A 17,492-nucleotide genomic window follows, 5' to 3' on the forward strand; every position below is an offset into this window, starting at 1 on the left:
AATCCTTGGTGCCCAGATGATGGCACTATTTGTGAAGAGACAAAGGAGCCAAGAGTGGGAAGCTGAGAGCTTACATCTTAAAATGCAGGCATGACGTAGAGAGAAGGAACTCTATAAATGTAAGGCTTGTTAATCTCAAAGCCTGCTCCCAGTGGCATGCTTCCTTCAGCAGGACTGTAACCATAGTGAAGGAAGTAGATAAACCACTCAGGTGGTACTCACTGGGGACACAGCCAGCTTAGGAGGACACCCCACCATCCCACAAGACTAGAGGACCTTGGGATTGGTCAGAGTTGTCCCAATGGTCCTAGCCTCGAGCAGAGCTGAGAAAGTGGAATGAAACACTTAGTCTGAATCTCAAGTGTGGGCATGAGCTCACCGTACAAGTGGGGCACCCATTCCCCAGGGACAGCTTGAAAGGGAGTAGAAGAAGATTATGAGGTTATACTTGTGTCTCTTAGAATTTTCTAGAATTTGGGGCAAAACTTCTGTTGCCATCTTTCTCTCCTTTTAATGCTTAACTAAGTTTAATTTGTGTGTGTGCATGTGTGGGTGTGTGCACATGCGTGCATGTTTGTGGGTGTGTATGTTCATATGCATGCATGTTTGTGGGTGTGTATGTTCATATGCATGCATGTTTGTTGGTGTGTTCACATGTATAAATGTGCACATATGTATGTTCATGTGGAGGCTGAAGGATAACCTTAGGTGTCATCTTGAGGAATCCCACTCATTTTTTAAAGACAGTATCTCTCATTGGCCTGGAGCTCACCAGTTAAGCTAGACTGATGGCCAGAGAGTTCTAGGAATCCTCCCACCTCTGCCTCCCCAGTATTTCGATTAGAAATGTGCAAGCATGCCTGACATGGGTTCTAAGTCATACTCATGATTTTTGCACTTTCAAGACAAGAGCATTGCTGGCTGAGTCGTCCCTCCAAGCCTTCTTCCTCATTGCCGTTTTATGACATATGAATAGTTTTGGGAAGGGCAGGAGAGCAATCGCTATTCCTCATAGCTGTGTACCAGCAAAACATGTTGTTGAGCAGCCATTGGGACTCGACCAGATCATCAGTTTCCCGACAACCCAGTTTCTCATCCTTCACCATCCCCTAGATGGTTGGCAGGGCAGGGTCTCAGCCTTGATCCTGAACTTATGTTCCCTGAGTGAAGCAAGGGCAACAGAAGACGTGAATGCTTTTAGAGACAGAGCTGCAGCCTGATGGAAGGCATCTTGGAGGTTGCCTCCAAGCTCCCAGAAGCTGCCTGGGATTCTCAACAGTTACACAAGGTCCTAGGCCCAGCACAATTCTGTCACATCATGAGGCTATTGACTAAACGGTGTTTCAGGTGCTAGAACAGGATGGCATTGCCAGTGCCAGGCAAAGGACATGTCTTCATGGTAGCCCACCATGTCTACCACTCTAGGGGTTCACACGTTCCTCACCACACCACCATCGACAGAGGTCATCAATGGTGTTACTCATTCCCTCACACCAGGAGTCTGTGAACCTGGTGCACTTGCTGACAATGAGCGAATTTCTTTTTCAGCCTCCATCTTTTTTTTTTTTTTTTTTTTTTCACCTCGATTTATTCAGAGAAGCTGGAGAAGAAGCTGTTAGGCTGTGATTTGGCACATTTTCTATGGAACAGCTGTGCATGAAGGAAACTACAAGCATGGGTCTGTGCGGCATGGATGCAGAGCCCAGTTCTTTGGTCAAAGGCTGTTCTATGTGCTGCTGGGCAACTCTCCATCTATGAGAACTAGATTCTGAGTGTATTAGAAAGGAAAATGCACAGCGTGATTGCTTCATTCCAGGTGGGCAGGAAGGGCCTGAGGCTGGAACCTGTGGCTTGTGGACAGCAGGACTCAGCAGTGGTGGAGTCTGGGTGATTCACCCCAGGCCAGCATCCACCACCCTGATAGATGACAGGAAGCAGTGGGGACCCTGTGGCCTTGTAGATGAGGGTGTCTCAGCCTCTGTCCCCAGCTTAGTGTGACTTGGGTGGGATGAGACTGGAAAGCATTGGCAGGAGGAGGCAGGGCCCAGCAACTTCCAGGTAATCTGTGTTCAGATCAGAGAGAATCTTGAGGTTTGAACCCATCAGACTCAGGAGAAAGCCTTTTGACTGTGTCCTATCAGTATAAAAAGAACTCAGAGCTACAGTTCTCAGGTGTCACCCGGGCTGTCATGTAGTCTTCCACTCTCTAGACTATGAGTGCCCACTCCTCTGTAATGTTCTTGTGAATGTACTCAAGCATAGTGGACCCATACAAAGATGCATGGGCACACACTGCATATAGTTACATACATACATACATACATACATACATATATACATACATACATATAACACACACACACACACACACACACACACACACACACACAAACACCACTGTTACCTGGACATACATTATGTGCAGATACAGCATAATATACACCCTTTAGCTCCCGTCTTCACTGTCTCCTATGACCTCATAGTACAGGCCTGAAATGGAAACTTTTGGTTTCTTTGGAAACTCAGTTATATCATGTGATATTTTTCTGGAAATTGTCTTATGAGAGAGGCTGTTTTCGCTAAAGCAGACACGTGGGAGGGTGTTTTGCTGAGAACAGACACATGATATTTTTCTGGAGGCAGAGTGGAAAAAAGAGCATGTGATGTTTTGCTAGAGGAGACACACTTGAGTGAACACATGATATTTGGAAAGAGTATAAATATAACCCAACAGACAGTGGATGACGCTGTGTGGTATTGGTACACCTTACTACTCTTTGTTTGGCATTGTCATGACTTTATAGATAGAAATGCACCAAAGAACTTCTGGTGGTGTTCTGGTGGCTGTAGAGGGAGGTGTTGATTTTTTTAAATTGGTTTTTGATTGTCTCAATACAGAAGGAAAGAGCTAGTTTCTGGGTGAAGGAAAAAAGGTGGGTTTTCCAGGTCCCAGGAAGAAGAGAAGGAATGCAGAGAAAGGTACTCTTCAGACCAGGTTTTGGAACGAGAAGACACGACAACCATATAAGGTCTTAGGGCAACCAGAACTGGTGGCAGCTTCTGTCACCAGCAGATTGTTGAAATAGAATAGTTGGTAAGTTTAGGGCAATAGATTTTATGTCCAACAATTGTGTTATCTGGCAAGTGTTAAAATATTAAACTGTCTAGTGTTTTCTATCCATGGGGCTAAGGCGGGCAGCAAGAAGTCGCCTGTTGCCACTTCAAGGACTAGGGCCAATTGGCAGAACCTTATAGTTTCTTCTAGATCAAACTATCATTGCTGATTTGTAAATGGTGTTTGCGAGTGGATCGAGCTACCACTGCTGATTCGTGGGAACTGAACTGCTGATATCCTGACAAGACAGATTGGATTTGCTCTAAAGAACTATTTTTAAATAGGCCCACATCTTCCTTTGCCCTATTAACATTTCCTTTCCACCACCTCTGGTGGGTGGTAGGGTAGAAGGGAGGTTAAACCATTTAAGTACACGTATTAAAATAGGATTTGAAAAATATAAGCCTATAGGTGGCACCCCAAGTTGGGTGCCAAAATTAGTACAACTAATTCAAGCTTATCCCTGACCAGCTTATAAATAAATGAGACTCAGACTATGCTTATGGCTTTGACAATTATTAGGAGGTAACCCCTAATCTACTCTTCTAACTGCTGGCCTGACCACCTCCCCAGCAGTGTACCCCAGATACTAGCTGTTTCTCCTGGCCTTGCACTCATTATCTCCCCTCATGGTGGCTTCCTCTCTCTTCCTTATTCTTCTTCCTTTTCTCCTCATCTCTCTCCTCCAACCAGGTTGCATCAAACCCACCTAACTCTAATCCCTCCAGAAATTTGCTGTAGCCAATTTTATTTAACCAATGGTTTTAAATTAAAAAAAAAAAAAACAAGGTTTGCACAACAAAACCTTATACATGTAAAAGGTTACTCATAGATCTAGACCTTTGAGTATGAAATTTAGCATTACAATACACAGCAGCAAGCCAAACCTCAACGAGGCCACACCCTCCAACTCCCTTACCATGTTGTTTCATTTATTTTTTTCTCTGATGTGTTGTTGAGTGTGTACACATGTGTGTGGTGTGAATTAGAATGGACGTTTATCTATGTGGGTGTACACTTTGTGTGTGTGCGCACGTGGGTGAGATCTGCGTGTCATAGTTTAAACCTGGAGGACCTGGAACTCAGTATATAGACCGGGCTGCCCTTGAAGTCACAGAGGTCTGCCTGTCTCTGCCTCTTGAGTAGTGAGATTAAAGGTGTGCAGCATCAAAATAGGGATACATGGGGTACTCTATTTATTGGTTAATCTAAGAATAAGATGCAAGTAGGATGATGGATCTGAACACCGTGATTGGACTTTCTTGAGGAAAGCTTTCTCTGTAACCTGGCAGATGTAGGGTTTTAGCATGCTGACAATGTAACACACACCAATGGTTGCAGGCAGCTTGATGGTTTCCTTTGTGGCTCTTTGCAAAATTGAAGATGGGATCCCTTATACAACCTTCATGGTTCCCCATTGTTCTTCTGGTGATTATTGAATTCTGAGAGCCCCCATTTTAGTACCACCCTCTATTGGAGCTGCCACCTGTCTTTTGAAGGAGGTGCCAGAGGCTGTGTCATGTCTGTTGAGGGACAAGAGCAGTGTAAAGAATGAGATATCTCCCTGCCACACAGAGGGTGGAGTGACATCAAGGTCCCCAGAGTTTGTGGTGAAGGCTGCCAAGATGGTTGGTTGCCCACTGATGTGGTATCTTGATCTCCTCTCTCCTTCTCACAAATGTGTACCCACTGTGGTCTTAGGCACCCTTTGAAAGTCTACACAATACCTTCTTGGCCATGGAGCTTGATAGAGCCCCAGTCTTCATGGCCCTTGGGAGGGTGCTAAAACCAATATCTAGACCTTTTCAAAACTAGGCCTATTGCTTGTCACAGGTGCTGGAGCCTTGATGACTGTGTCACACCTGGGTGTGTCCTCAGTTTGCTTTCACAATGTCCTTGCCTGTCTGTACTTCTCAGAACTCACACTCCACTCAGTCTTTGAAGTCACACTATGTGTTTCTGTCATATTCCACTCAATCTTTGAAGTTACACTGTGTGCCTCTCTCTTTGTTGAGTAAGGGCAGAAGGCAGGTGCTTTCTTCCTCTTTTGGAAAGAGTTTCCATCAAGCCAGTTGGGATGTTCATTGCTGTACTGTCCCCAAGTCCCCCATTGCGACTAAGACGGCTATTCATTTTGATCTACTGGCTCTGTCCCTTTCTGGTGTCTTGCCTGAACCCTGATTGACATGCTGAGCTAGGAGGGTAAAGGAGGCAGAGCATGCTGCAGGGGGTGGGGGACAGTGGAGCCAGGCAACCTCCTGGGAGCCACACACTGGCTAAGAAGTCTGAAGGGGCAGCACACTCGTGCCAGCAAATTTATGGGTGTTTTTGTTTGAATGTCTGCTTCCCCCTGCCACTTGGTGGCCTTTTAAAATTATGTATTTTCTGTGTGTATGTATATGTATGTGTATGTATATGTGTAGGCACACACGTTAGAGCAGTCAGAGGACAAGTGGTTGGACTTTATTTTCTGTTTCCACCATGTGGGTCCTTAAGGATCTAGAACTGGTTGTCAGGATTCATGGCAAGTATCCTTGCCCACTGAACCATCTCACCTGCCTGCATTTATTCTTTTTGTTGTTTTTGAGACAGGGTCTTGCTGCATAGCCCAGGTTAGCCTTACACTTGCCATCCTCCTGCCTTGGTCTCCTGAGTGTTGGGAGTACAGGCCTTTGTCACCAAGCCCAACTTCACTTGTTTTGTAATTTACAAAGCCCTCTGACTAACTCTTTAAAAGAACTGTTGATGCTCTGGGAGGCCCTGGGTCAGAGGGCCATAAACTGAGGCTTGCTCAAAATGAGTGCCTTGGAGGCAGGTGCTCCTCTCCCATGTGGCTTTACATTTTGACATGGTGTAAAGGAGCAGGGACATCTCTCAGTGTTCTTCCATGGACATAATGACGAGGCTAGAAAATGCAGTGCAAACTGTAATTAGTGAAAGTCACAATGCCCCAGCAAACCTTGCAATCAAGACACACTGCACTGTGCTCTCTTGGAAAAAAATCAAGAATGAGCTTTGTCCTCACTTCTTTCTTTGAGGTGATTATTCAGAAGCTGAGGGAAACACTGTGCCTTGGAACAGGCCTATTGTAAATGACAGGGTTCTCTGGGGAAGGCAGACCTGTCTACACATGATTTGTTTGGTGGTGTGTGAGCATGTGTGTTTATGTGAGGAGTGTGTATGTTTCTGTGAGTATGTGTGTTTGTGTAAGGAGTGTGTGTTTGTGTGAGCATGTGTGTTTGTATGAGTGTTTGTTGGTGTGAGGAGTATGTGTGAGTATGTGCAGGCATGAGGAATGTGTGTGTTTATATGAACATGTGTGTTTTGTGTGGGTGTATGTTGGTATGAGGAGTGTGTGTGTTTGTGTGAACTTAGATCTTTTTCCAGATAAGCTTCTGTTCTTCTACATTAAAATAATAGCCTAATTAATTTTCGTATTCGCCTGACTGTGCATCTAAGCCCATGTCACAGGAGGAAATTACTAACAGGGTACGTGCCAATTTGCAGGGTGCATACTGCAGCCTGCATCAGGAGGGTCGGAGCTTTGTGTGCCCGACAATGGAGGGAGTCAGCCTCGGAGGCTGATTACCAGGGAGCCTCCAGACAGATCCCCCAGCCCATTGAAATTCCAATCATTTCCATGTAATATTCCCATCTAGATAATTGTCAACTGGCCCTTATCATTATTTATTATGCAAAATTGAATTTTTTTGAAGCGTGGAGAGAGGAGTAATTCCATATGCAAGCAGCTCAGACTCTCCTGTGTATTCTGATTACGTACATGTTGATAAATTCACTTATGATGAGTGACAGCGTGAGGTTTTGGGGTCGGATCGGTCAATCCGTGGAAAGACGCTGATGAAAATGACTAACTAAATGCCAGCAGAGTCCCTTGCGCACCTCAGGATGAGCATGCAGAATGCCAGTGTCGAGCCTGCGTCTATTAATAACTAAGTATGATTGCATGTAACGAGCAGAGAGCTTCCTGGTGATTGAAGTGAGATAGTTTTGATCTTCCAGATGTCTCTGCTTAGAAATTCACATTGCTTTTTTTTTTACTGAGAGATGTGGAATGACCTTCTCAGACCTCTTGATGTTGACACCCCTATTGTTCCCAGCTCTGGAGTCAAGCCAGGGCGTGTGTCTCCTCTAGCCTTGCTGCTGCTCTGTCCTTTATGTCGTTTCACTCACAGGTCCTTCAGTATGAGGCCATGTGGGTGGACAGCAATGTTGGAGTGACGTGCCTCATCTCACAATCACATTCATCTCTTCACCCTGGGCCCAGGTCGCCTGGCACCTTCAGGAGAGACAAGCTCACAGTTGCTCTCAGTGCCTGAGTAATTGTTGTCTTGATTTGAAGCCTTGGGAGAGAAAGGTGGGAAGGCCCATCCTAGAGCACCCCCCCAGGGAGCACGTAGGCTCATGGGTGCTCAAGGACAAAGTGGGACTTGTCTTGAGTCCCAGAGGAACCCATTCTCTGGAGTAAGACATAAGTCCTTCAACATATGTGGCAGGCCTGGGGAGTCATTAAGAAAGCATTGTGTGGGTTTAGACAGGGCATCGATGGTATCATGATGAGTTTATGAGCTGGGTTTTCTTTCACAGACACCTTGAGCAACCATCAGAAAGGTTCCTATCCTGTGCTGGAGAACATGAAGAGATGCCAGATGCCATTCCATAGAAATGAGGAGCAAGTGTACGGCTCAGGGGAGATGGGTAACTCCATATGAAAGCAGTGGTTGTCAAGGCAAGGGTTGGCTCAGGAGGGATTGGTTTGTGCTGACTCAGCCAGTCTAGCAATGTGGAACCTATATCGCTCAGTTCATTGGAACAGCCAGTCCAATGGTGTGTGTGTGTGTGTGTGTGTGTGTGTGTGTGTATGAGTTTGTGTGCTCTAAGTCTTTGCAACAGAGCTTTTTAACAATAGATGCGAGGTACTCAGTATTTATGTGAGCTTAAAAAAAAAGCTTTAGAGCAAACAGACTCAAAGTTGCATGTAAGTTGATGAGTACAACAAACAAGACAAGGATGGTCAGGACCGTGTGTCTGCAAGCCAGCACACTTCTCAAGGGGATCTGGGCCAGCCTGTCATGACAGATAGCCCTCTGAGGCTCTGTTTGAACACAATGGCCCCACTCTACACCCAAGTCACTCTTAGAGTCATCCTTGCTTTCTCAGCTTAAGAAGGCTCTCTCTCACACACTCATTCATTCATTTATCCATTCTTTCCTTCTCTCTCTTTTTAAAGAAAGATTTATGTGTAGGTATGTTTCTTTGTAAGTGCTGTGCTCATAGAGACCAGAAGAGGGTGTAGGATCCCCTTGAGCTGGAGCTACAGACCTTGTCAATGGTGCTGGGAACTGAAGTTGGGTCCTCTGGAAGAGCTACAGGAGCTCTTAAATACGAAGACATCTCTCCAGCCCTAAGTGTTCCCTGAAAGCTATGCTTGACTTCCCCAAACCTCAGGGCCTTTTAATGTTAGTTAGAAACATGGTCTTTGCAGATATGATGAAGGTAGGATGGGGCCATTAGGTTGATCTCTGATCTAATGCCTGGGGTCTTTATTCTAAGGTTGTAAGAAGACACAGGCATACAGACACAGTGGGTCACAGTGTGGAAACGGTAGTGTGTGGATATGAATGTCACTGGAGTGGCAGAGCATCCTTGCTGTTGACTAGGCTGCCTGCCTACAATGATTTGAGAGGAGATTTCTATGACCCAAACCCCAAACCTACCCCTTTGGCTATTCTGGCTCCTTGCTACCTCACATGCCTGTAGACTTAGATTTTTCAAAGCCTACTTTAATAATAGTTCTTAAACACTTCAACCTCCCTTCTAGCCCACTGACTAAAGGTAGGGGAGAAAGATGGTTAATAGGACAAGGGGGATATGGACCTATTTAAAGGTAGTTCTTTGGCAGGTGATTCCAATCTTCTTCATCAGGGTATCAGCAGTCCAGTCTAAATCACCAAACACAAATTAGTAGTGGTAGTTCGATCCAGAAGAAACCACTAGGCTCCTCTGAATTGGTAAGAGTCTGTGGAAGCAGCAAGAAACAGCTGGAGTAACACAAGTTGTTTGGCACATTTATCTCTCTGTAAAGACATGACAAGTGAAGATCAGTGAAGACCAGCAAAGCGTTGCAAGGTGAAATAATTCAAGAGCACTGTTCACTGTCTGTTGGGTTCTACTTATATTCTCTTTCCAAACATACATCCTCTGAAGTGTCTGCCTCAGCAAAACATCCTCTCACGAAAGTTTCCAGAAAACCACCATGCAACACAACCGAGTTTCCGAAAAAAAAACCAGAAATTTCCACTTTATATACCTTCTAGAAAGAACCACCTTACCCGTTATTACACAGTGTCCCTCAGGATTTGAGCCTGGGGTATGCTGAAACCATAGCTCTGCTCAGAAAGTGTTGCCTCCAAGTCTATAAACATGCCACAAATCTCTGTTTTTAAGCATTTTATCCCTCTTGATGCTGTTCTGAATGCAATTGCTTTGTCCTTGGAGTTCTCTTTGCAAGTGTGTACAGACATCATTGATTTATGTGTATGTATCTCATGTTCTCTTTCTGAGCTTGGGCACTAGCTCACAGCAGAATCCTGGCATCTTCTGTACATGAATTTTTACCATCTTCAGATTGATACAGTTTTATGTTTCCTTTCTATGTTTTTCCCTTTCCTAAGTGCCAGATAGAACCAAGATTGAATTGACAGGTGACATAGGCACCCTGGTTTTCTTTCAGAAATGGAGAATGCAGTCTTCATTTTTGTTAAGTCAACTTGAGGCTTTTGATAGATCTCTGTCAGTAAGTAAGGGAGGCAGAGGGTGTTCCATCCTGTTAGTATTTTTGAGGTGTTTTTGTTTGTTTAAGACAGGATTTTACTATGTAGCCCAGAGACATGCTAAATAAACCAGGCTAGCCCTGAGTTGCAGCAATCCTCTTACCTCAGCCTTCTGGGTGCTGGGACCACATGCATGCACCGACACACTTGGCTATTGCTGCATATTTTTATCATTAAAAGGGATGTTGAGTTTATCCATGTGTATCAAAATAATTACGTGAGTTTTGTTTTTACTCTGTTGATTTGATCACCCAATCTCCTGATCCCAAAGAAATCCTTCTTGGTCCTGATTACTATTCTTACTTTACGTTGCTGTGCTCATTCTGGTGGTGTGCTATTGAGAAGTTTTGCCTTTATACTCATGAGAGGGCTTTCTCTGTAGCTTTCTCTTTTTATGATGTCTTTGCCTACTTTGATCCTCAATCATTCTGGACTCCCAAAATGCTGTATATTCTAACCAACCCAAGCCAATGCAAACCAAATCATCTATACCCAAACTAGTATCCACTGTCTGAGTCCATGAAATGCTTTAGACTTTTCTGAGGATCAACTTGCAACTAGCTCGTCGTGCAGTGTCTGGAGTTTCCACCCAGAGGACGAGGGGCAGCAGATCAATGGGGAAGTGCTACTTATGAAGGAACTCAGTGGCCAGCAGCTGACAATGTGACACCTGTCAGCAATGACACCTTGGATGTCGGGTGGAGGCTCACACTTTTCTGGCTCCAAGAAAGGGCTTTCATTAGCTCCGTTTGTCCCAGCCCTTGAGGAGAGTTACTGCTCCTATATTAGTGTCAAAGTCTGTGTATTGGCTCTTTCTTCACTGGAATCAGACCTAGGGAGTCATGCTTCTGGATGTTTCCACATCCCCTTTAGAGGTGCTAAGCATCCCCGAGGGGGAGGAAACATGGATCTGGAGCCTCAGAGTCATTGATGATTAAAGAAAGAAGCAAAATTAAAGGACGAACTAGCCTTTCTGTATTGTAGTAGATCTCTGATCCCAATCAGCCTGTGCAAAGAACACATAACTCAGCTATAATATTTATAAGCTGCATGCCTAGATTGGGCAGATATACCACTACACAACTCTGTTCCCCGGCTATGAGATCTCTTGCTACTTGAGGCTTCTCCAGGCCATGTGGTTCTGCTCCATCTTCCTTCTACCTCCTCTTCTTTCATCTCCTTGTCTCTTTCTCCCCCTTCCTCTCTCTTCCCCTTCTCTAAAACCTCCAGCCCCACCTTTCCCTTCCACTGTCCAAACACAGGTTCTAGCCTTTATTTGACCCATTAAAATTGGAAGAAGGTTCACCTGAATATATGATCCACTCTTTGTTGGGGGCAGCCCCTCTTGAGGAAACAGAATTAACACCAAAATACAAACAATACCAGGACAATCCACAACATTTCTGCTGACAAGGGTGAGTTCCAGAGAGGTGACTTGACTTGTTCAGGGTCCCAGAGCTTCTGAGGATAGAAATCTTCTCAGCCATCTCCAAGTGGACTGGCTTTTCTTTAAAAGCCACAGAAGTTAGAAGTGGGGATGGAATATCTTCTTCAAAAGTCATTGTTAGGATTGCCACAGGCCAAGTGACAGGATGGCATAAACCGAATGTGTCCTTTTAGTAGCTCTCCGAGAATGGACCAGAATGTCCTGAGCACTAGCCTTCTCTGGTGATGTGCCCAGCATATGCTCTGGCTTCATCCTGCTGTAATCAGGCCTGGGTTTCCTGAGTGTGGTGATGCCTTTGGCTGTGGAGTCTTCTGGCCCTGCACTTAGAGCAGAATGAATATTTGTTGCTAGAAAGAATGAATTTATAATTTTAAGCCTCTGGCTCTCCTAGCTAATGCAAGAGTCCCTAGAAGTGAATCTCTGAAGTTTTGATCAAAGCTGCCTCAGATCCTTCTAGAACAAGGAGGGATATAAATAATGATACAAAGGTGGAATGCCTACACTGGTAAGGGAGGGGATCACTGGTCCCCAGTTCTGCTTAGTCAGTAGCCCCGATTTTTAGGACTGGGAAGGCATCAGGAGGCAGAAGCATATTCCACTCTAACATCGCTCATGCAGAGAGGAGATGGAATGGGAAATGGGAACTCAGGACAGCAGATGGTGCTGGCAGAGATGTTCACAGTGACCTTGGTGGTTGTAAAATGATGGCCAGGAGGCAGAGTTGTCACACCTGAGTGTGGGCTTGTCCAGGTTCCCCTGGGACCAGAGAGAACTCAGCTGTCATCAGAATAGTACTGTAGTGTCTGGGTCTGTGGCTCCCAGAGGAGCTGGGTGTGAGTTCAGCTCAAAGGTGACTGGTTGGCCAAGTTGAGAAGGTCATTGCTCTTCTGCCCCAGTAGCAGAAGCTGCCCAGTGGTTGAGGTGACATCAGACTGAAACTGTTGATTCTGTGTGAGAATTTTGAATGGCAGAGACGGAGGTGACTTCAAGCCCCAGAATTCTTTCTGGGAGCTCCTGATAGGAGCATGGGGGTGAAGACAGAGACTTGGGAGTAGAAACAACCAGGACCCAAGGCTTAGAGAGAAGCAAGATGGGGAACCAGAGAGAGAAAGCTCAGGTATTAAGAGAGGGTGTGGATTTATGCTGAAGGAAAGGCTGGGAGTGGGGGGAGGAAAGGTTCTGGGAAAGGGTCTGATGTTGTGGGAGTCCAGGTAGAGGGGTATAGCTCAGTATAGAGGCATATTCTGACAATAGATCATGTGTACTGGTCAGATGCTGTTATGAGAAACAGGGTACAGAGTGGTCTACAGTGGCAGAAAACAGTAGCATCAGGGAGGACTCTTGATCTCTATCTACTCTTGGATCTCCCAGCATGCCCCTTTCTCTCAGCTCAACACCCATTTTCCTGACTCAGTTTCCACACTGACATCCCCCTTTCTGGATTCCTGCTGTCTATGGCAGTGTGTGTGCTGTACAAGTCCCTGCTCTAGTGTGAGGACATTTGGGAAACTTACCTTGTGGCCAGGGGTGTTTTGAACAAATACAGCTCCCATAGACACACAGGCACTGTTGGAATAGATGTGGGCTTGTTGGAGGAAGTGTGTCACTGAGAGTAGGGTTTGAGGTTCTCACGACAAGCACAGAGGCTCACTGCTGCCTGTGGATCCGGGTGTAGAACTCTCAGTTCCTCGTTAGCACCATGTCTGCTTGTGTGCCATCATGCATCCCACCATGATGATAATTGACTAAACCTCTGAACTATCAGCCAGCCCCAGTTCTCCTTTATATAAATGTTTTTTTAATATAAAAAAGTAATAAACTTAACTAAGAGGACATAGGCTCTGTAGGGACTTTCTGAGGGGAGGGACTCACTTGTCCGAGCTCTAGTCTAGCATGCTTTGTTTCCAGAGGTATTTTAGTGACTCATTGGAAGGAGGAGATCTCTGTCCCAAGAGCTCAGCTGTGTTGGAGGAGTTAGCTGGGAGGAGTGGGAGATGCCAGGGTCAAGTGGAGCAGGTAGGCAGGTAGAGCAGGTGGGCAGGAGGAGCTGGTGGACAGGTGGGCAGGAGGAGCTGGTGGACAGGTGGGCAGGTGGACAGGTGGGCAGGAGGAGCAGGTGGGCAGGTGGAGCAGGTGGAGCAGGTGGGCAGGTGGAGCAGGTGGGCAGGTAGAGCAGTTGGGCAGGTGGAGCAGATGGGCAGGTGGAGCAGGTGGAGCAGGTGGGCAGGTGGAGCAGGTGGGCAGGTGGAGCAGGTGGAGCAGGTGGGCAGGTGGAGCAGGTGGAGCAGATGGGCAGGTGGGCAGGTAGAGCAGTTGGGCAGGTGGAGCAGATGGGCAGGTGGAGCAGGTGGAGCAGGTGGGCAGGTGGAGCAGATGGGCAGGTGGAGCAGGTGGAGCAGTTGGGCAGGTGGAGCAGATGGGCAGGTGGAGCAGGTGGAGCAGTTGGGCAGGTGGAGCAGATGGGCAGGTGGAGCAGGTAGAGCAGTTGGGCAGGTGGAGCAGATGGGCAGGTGGACAGGTGGGCAGGAGGAGCAGGTGGGCAGGTGGAGCAGGTGGAGCAGGTGGGCAGGTAGAGCAGTTGGGCAGGTGGAGCAGGTGGGCAGGTGGAGCAGGTGGGCAGGTGGAGCAGGTGGAGCAGGTGGGCAGGTGGGCAGGAGGGCAGGTGGAGCAGGTGGGCAGGACTAACTCAGTTGGCTTAATAGGGGCTCTCCTGTCTCTACCAACATGCACTGCTATCCTGAGGGATCTAAGACATTTCTTCTGTGGTTTAGAGGAGTTTACAGAATTGTCACACATACCTTTCTAAAGGTATTCAAATGTCTAAAGTGTTAAAGTGTCTACAGAATTAAAATGTAGAGGATGTCTCATTTCCCAAAAATCGCATACACCCATTCACACGCACAGAAATTTCATAAAAACACAAAACTGGAGATATATAATATATAAGCAATAGTATATAACCAAAAGACGTGTAAAGTTTAAAAAAATCACAGACAAAGGATTATGAGACAAAAAACCACAAACAAACAAACAACTTCAAGCATGTACTGATGGCTAGTTATTTGAAACTCCCTGTGTGTTTCCTGAAAAGACAATGTCATAAACTGTGTTCTGATCCCTAGGCTGCCCTGGAAGAGCTTTCAACAAGTGAAAACAAATTAGTCAAGTGACCAGCAACCAGACAACAGAGTACAGATTCTAGACAAACCTTTTTTTTAAAGGTGATGTACATAGGCCCTTGACTTTACTTTTTAAACATTTTTAAAATTAAAAATTGACTCTTTTTTTTTTTTTTTTACACATACTATATTCTGGAAACTGTAGTTTCTCCTTCCCCAAATCATATCAGATCCTCCCACATTCCTGCCAGCTCCTTTGTTTCTCACTCTCATTAGAAAACAAGCAGGCATCTAAAAAAATTTAAATAAATAATATTAAACAAGATGAAAACAAACAAGCAGAGAAAAAAAGAGCCAAAATAAAAAGCACAAGAAACATTATATATATATATATTTGGATTGGATGACTGGGAGGGGGCCAGAGCGGGATGCAAAGTGAATAAGTAAAATAAATAAATAAATAAATAAATAAATAAATTTATTTTTAAATAGTATCATTTTAACAAGAAAAATAAACATATATAGACAAAGACATACACACCTTCACATACACAGAAATCCCATAAAACCACAAAACTGGAAATATATAATGTATAAGCAATAATATATATAACCAAAAGACGTGTAAGGTTTAAAATAATCCCAGGCAAAGGATTCTGAGAACGAAAAACCCAAACAAACAAACAAACCAAACCTTCAAAACATCCAGAACAACCATTGAGTTTGTTTTGCTTTGTCCTTTTACCTACTGCCAGGCGTGCAGCCTTAAGTCTGGTTCATATACCCAGCGAGACTGTTGGAGAAAGGATGGGGCTTGTGTCTACTTCCCGTGTGCTGACATTGAGTCCGTATGTGCGTCTTTCCTGTTGTTTCCAGAAGGCCTGGTTCCTTTGGCACCTTCCATTCCCACTGGCTTTTACAACCTTTCCAAAATGGCCCTTGTCTTTAATAATAATTTTAAAAAGGCATTCCAGAAAGGCCCTTGTCTTTAAAACAGGAGAGGGACATTAAAAAAAAAAGTGTGTCTGTCTGTGTGCGTTTATGTGCACCAAGATATGTATCCCGGTACCCACAGGACATCAGATAGCTTGTGTCAGAGGTCACAGGTCAGAGCCATCTGGCGTGGGCATTGAGAACTGCACCAGGGTCCTTTGAGGGAGGAGACAGTGCTCTTAATCACTAAGCCATCTCTACAGCCCCAGATGAAAAAACTTTAAAACTCAAGGTCAAATAAAAGACTTTGGTCTTAAGGAATAACACATTGGGTGCCTGAGGTGGGCCTTGTGGAACCCAGATGCACTCTTGTGAATATCAAGTTTAGTTGCGCCTTGTGATCTATGATGTAGGATTGTTTTGTAAATCATACTATCAATTTTCTTAGACCTTTTAGCACTTGTTGAAGAACTTTGAAATTTATAAATCAGGGAAAGGGCAAGCAGGTGGAGCGTAGGGTGAGAGCAAGCTTACAGAAGCCCTGGGCTTAGGCAGGAGGCTGAGTGGTTTGTAGGGAGGGGTTAAAGACTCTAGGAAAGATGTGAGCTCTCATCAGCTTGGCCCCAGTCCTGACCACAGAAGACCTGCTCTCCCCCTCTTTGGAACTTACTGGAGCTGCCATGGTTCGTCTCTTGGCATTAGAAAGTGGTTAGAAGTCCACAAGCTACATCTGGGCCTGGCTCTAAGACAATTCTCAGTTCTCTTCCTGGCTGTAGTGAGTCGTGGGTAGGATGCAGACCACTACGGTATATGGATGTGAGTGAGCAGCCCATAGCGTGACTCTTCACAGCTGCATAAGCATCGGAGGGGTTCTCCAAGCTTATAGTTTGAGGGTTTCCACAACCCTACTCTGTCGTTCACCCAGAAGCCTGGCGCTCTAGGAACCCAGAATAAGGAGGGACATTAGAGGCAGGAAAGCTGCAGGTGTTAAACACCCCCCCACCCTTACTCTCCACACTTGGCACCATCTGGGTGGAACCAAAAAAACTGAGAAAAGGGGAGGAGTCTAAAGCCTGTGCAGGAGGCTGAGTGCAGAGGCTTTCTGCTTGGAGGGCACTTGGTGGCTGGAAGTTGACAGTCACAATTTTTCTTATAACCTGAAGTTTCCAGAATTTGAACATTTGTGATTGTTACTGGAAATTTGAAGAAGTCCCATCTGGGCAGCCACATGTTATGGAAAGTGTAGGGTTTTCTTCTTCTTCTTCTTCTTCTTCTTCTTCTTCTTCTTCTTCTTCTTCTTCTTCTTCTTCTTCTTCTTCTTCTTCTTCTTCTTCTTCTTCTTCTTCTTCTTGGTGTCTTAGTCTCATTAATAAAAGAGTTTAAAAGCAGATTCAGAAGGAAGCTTGAGGGCAATTTTTATCAGAGTTTAAAAGAAAAACTGCAGCGTGGTAAGCTGTAAATTGCAGCCATTGCCTAGAAGAGAGAGAGATGGAGAAGGGGAAGAAACAGGAGAGGAAGAAAGAAAGCCCCGCTGTTTGTGAGCAGTTACATGGTGGAAGTGTGTGCGTGTGTGTAGGGATAACTCAGAAAAAGAGCAAGAAAGTCCAGAGTGTCTGGGAAAGCATGACCAGGATCTAACCAGTATCTAAAAGACACACACACACACACACACACACACACACACACACACACACACAATGCTTCTCTAAGTAATTTATAGAAACCAGTGCGTTTAGCCTAGTCACCTGTCTGTAACTCCGTAAGTGACTGCACCAGGGGTAGGAATTCTGAGAAGGAAAAGTACATCATTTCCTCAGAGGGATAATTACTCCTCCCATCTCTTTAGCACATTGTTAGGTGAATCCACTTTTCTGAGGAGTGGTCCCTCAGCTAGACGGTTGACTGCCTAACTGGATCAACTCACTCTTTGCTATTTTTTGAACCTTGAGGACCTAGCTTTCTCTTAATGGTCCTCCAATGCTACAGTAACATTCCTCCCATCTGTAGGGATAACCGTAAAATCATTT

The sequence above is a fragment of the Arvicanthis niloticus genome, chromosome 23 (genome assembly GCF_011762505.2).
Source record: "Arvicanthis niloticus isolate mArvNil1 chromosome 23, mArvNil1.pat.X, whole genome shotgun sequence".
In the NCBI taxonomy this organism is placed as follows: domain Eukaryota; kingdom Metazoa; phylum Chordata; class Mammalia; order Rodentia; family Muridae; genus Arvicanthis; species Arvicanthis niloticus.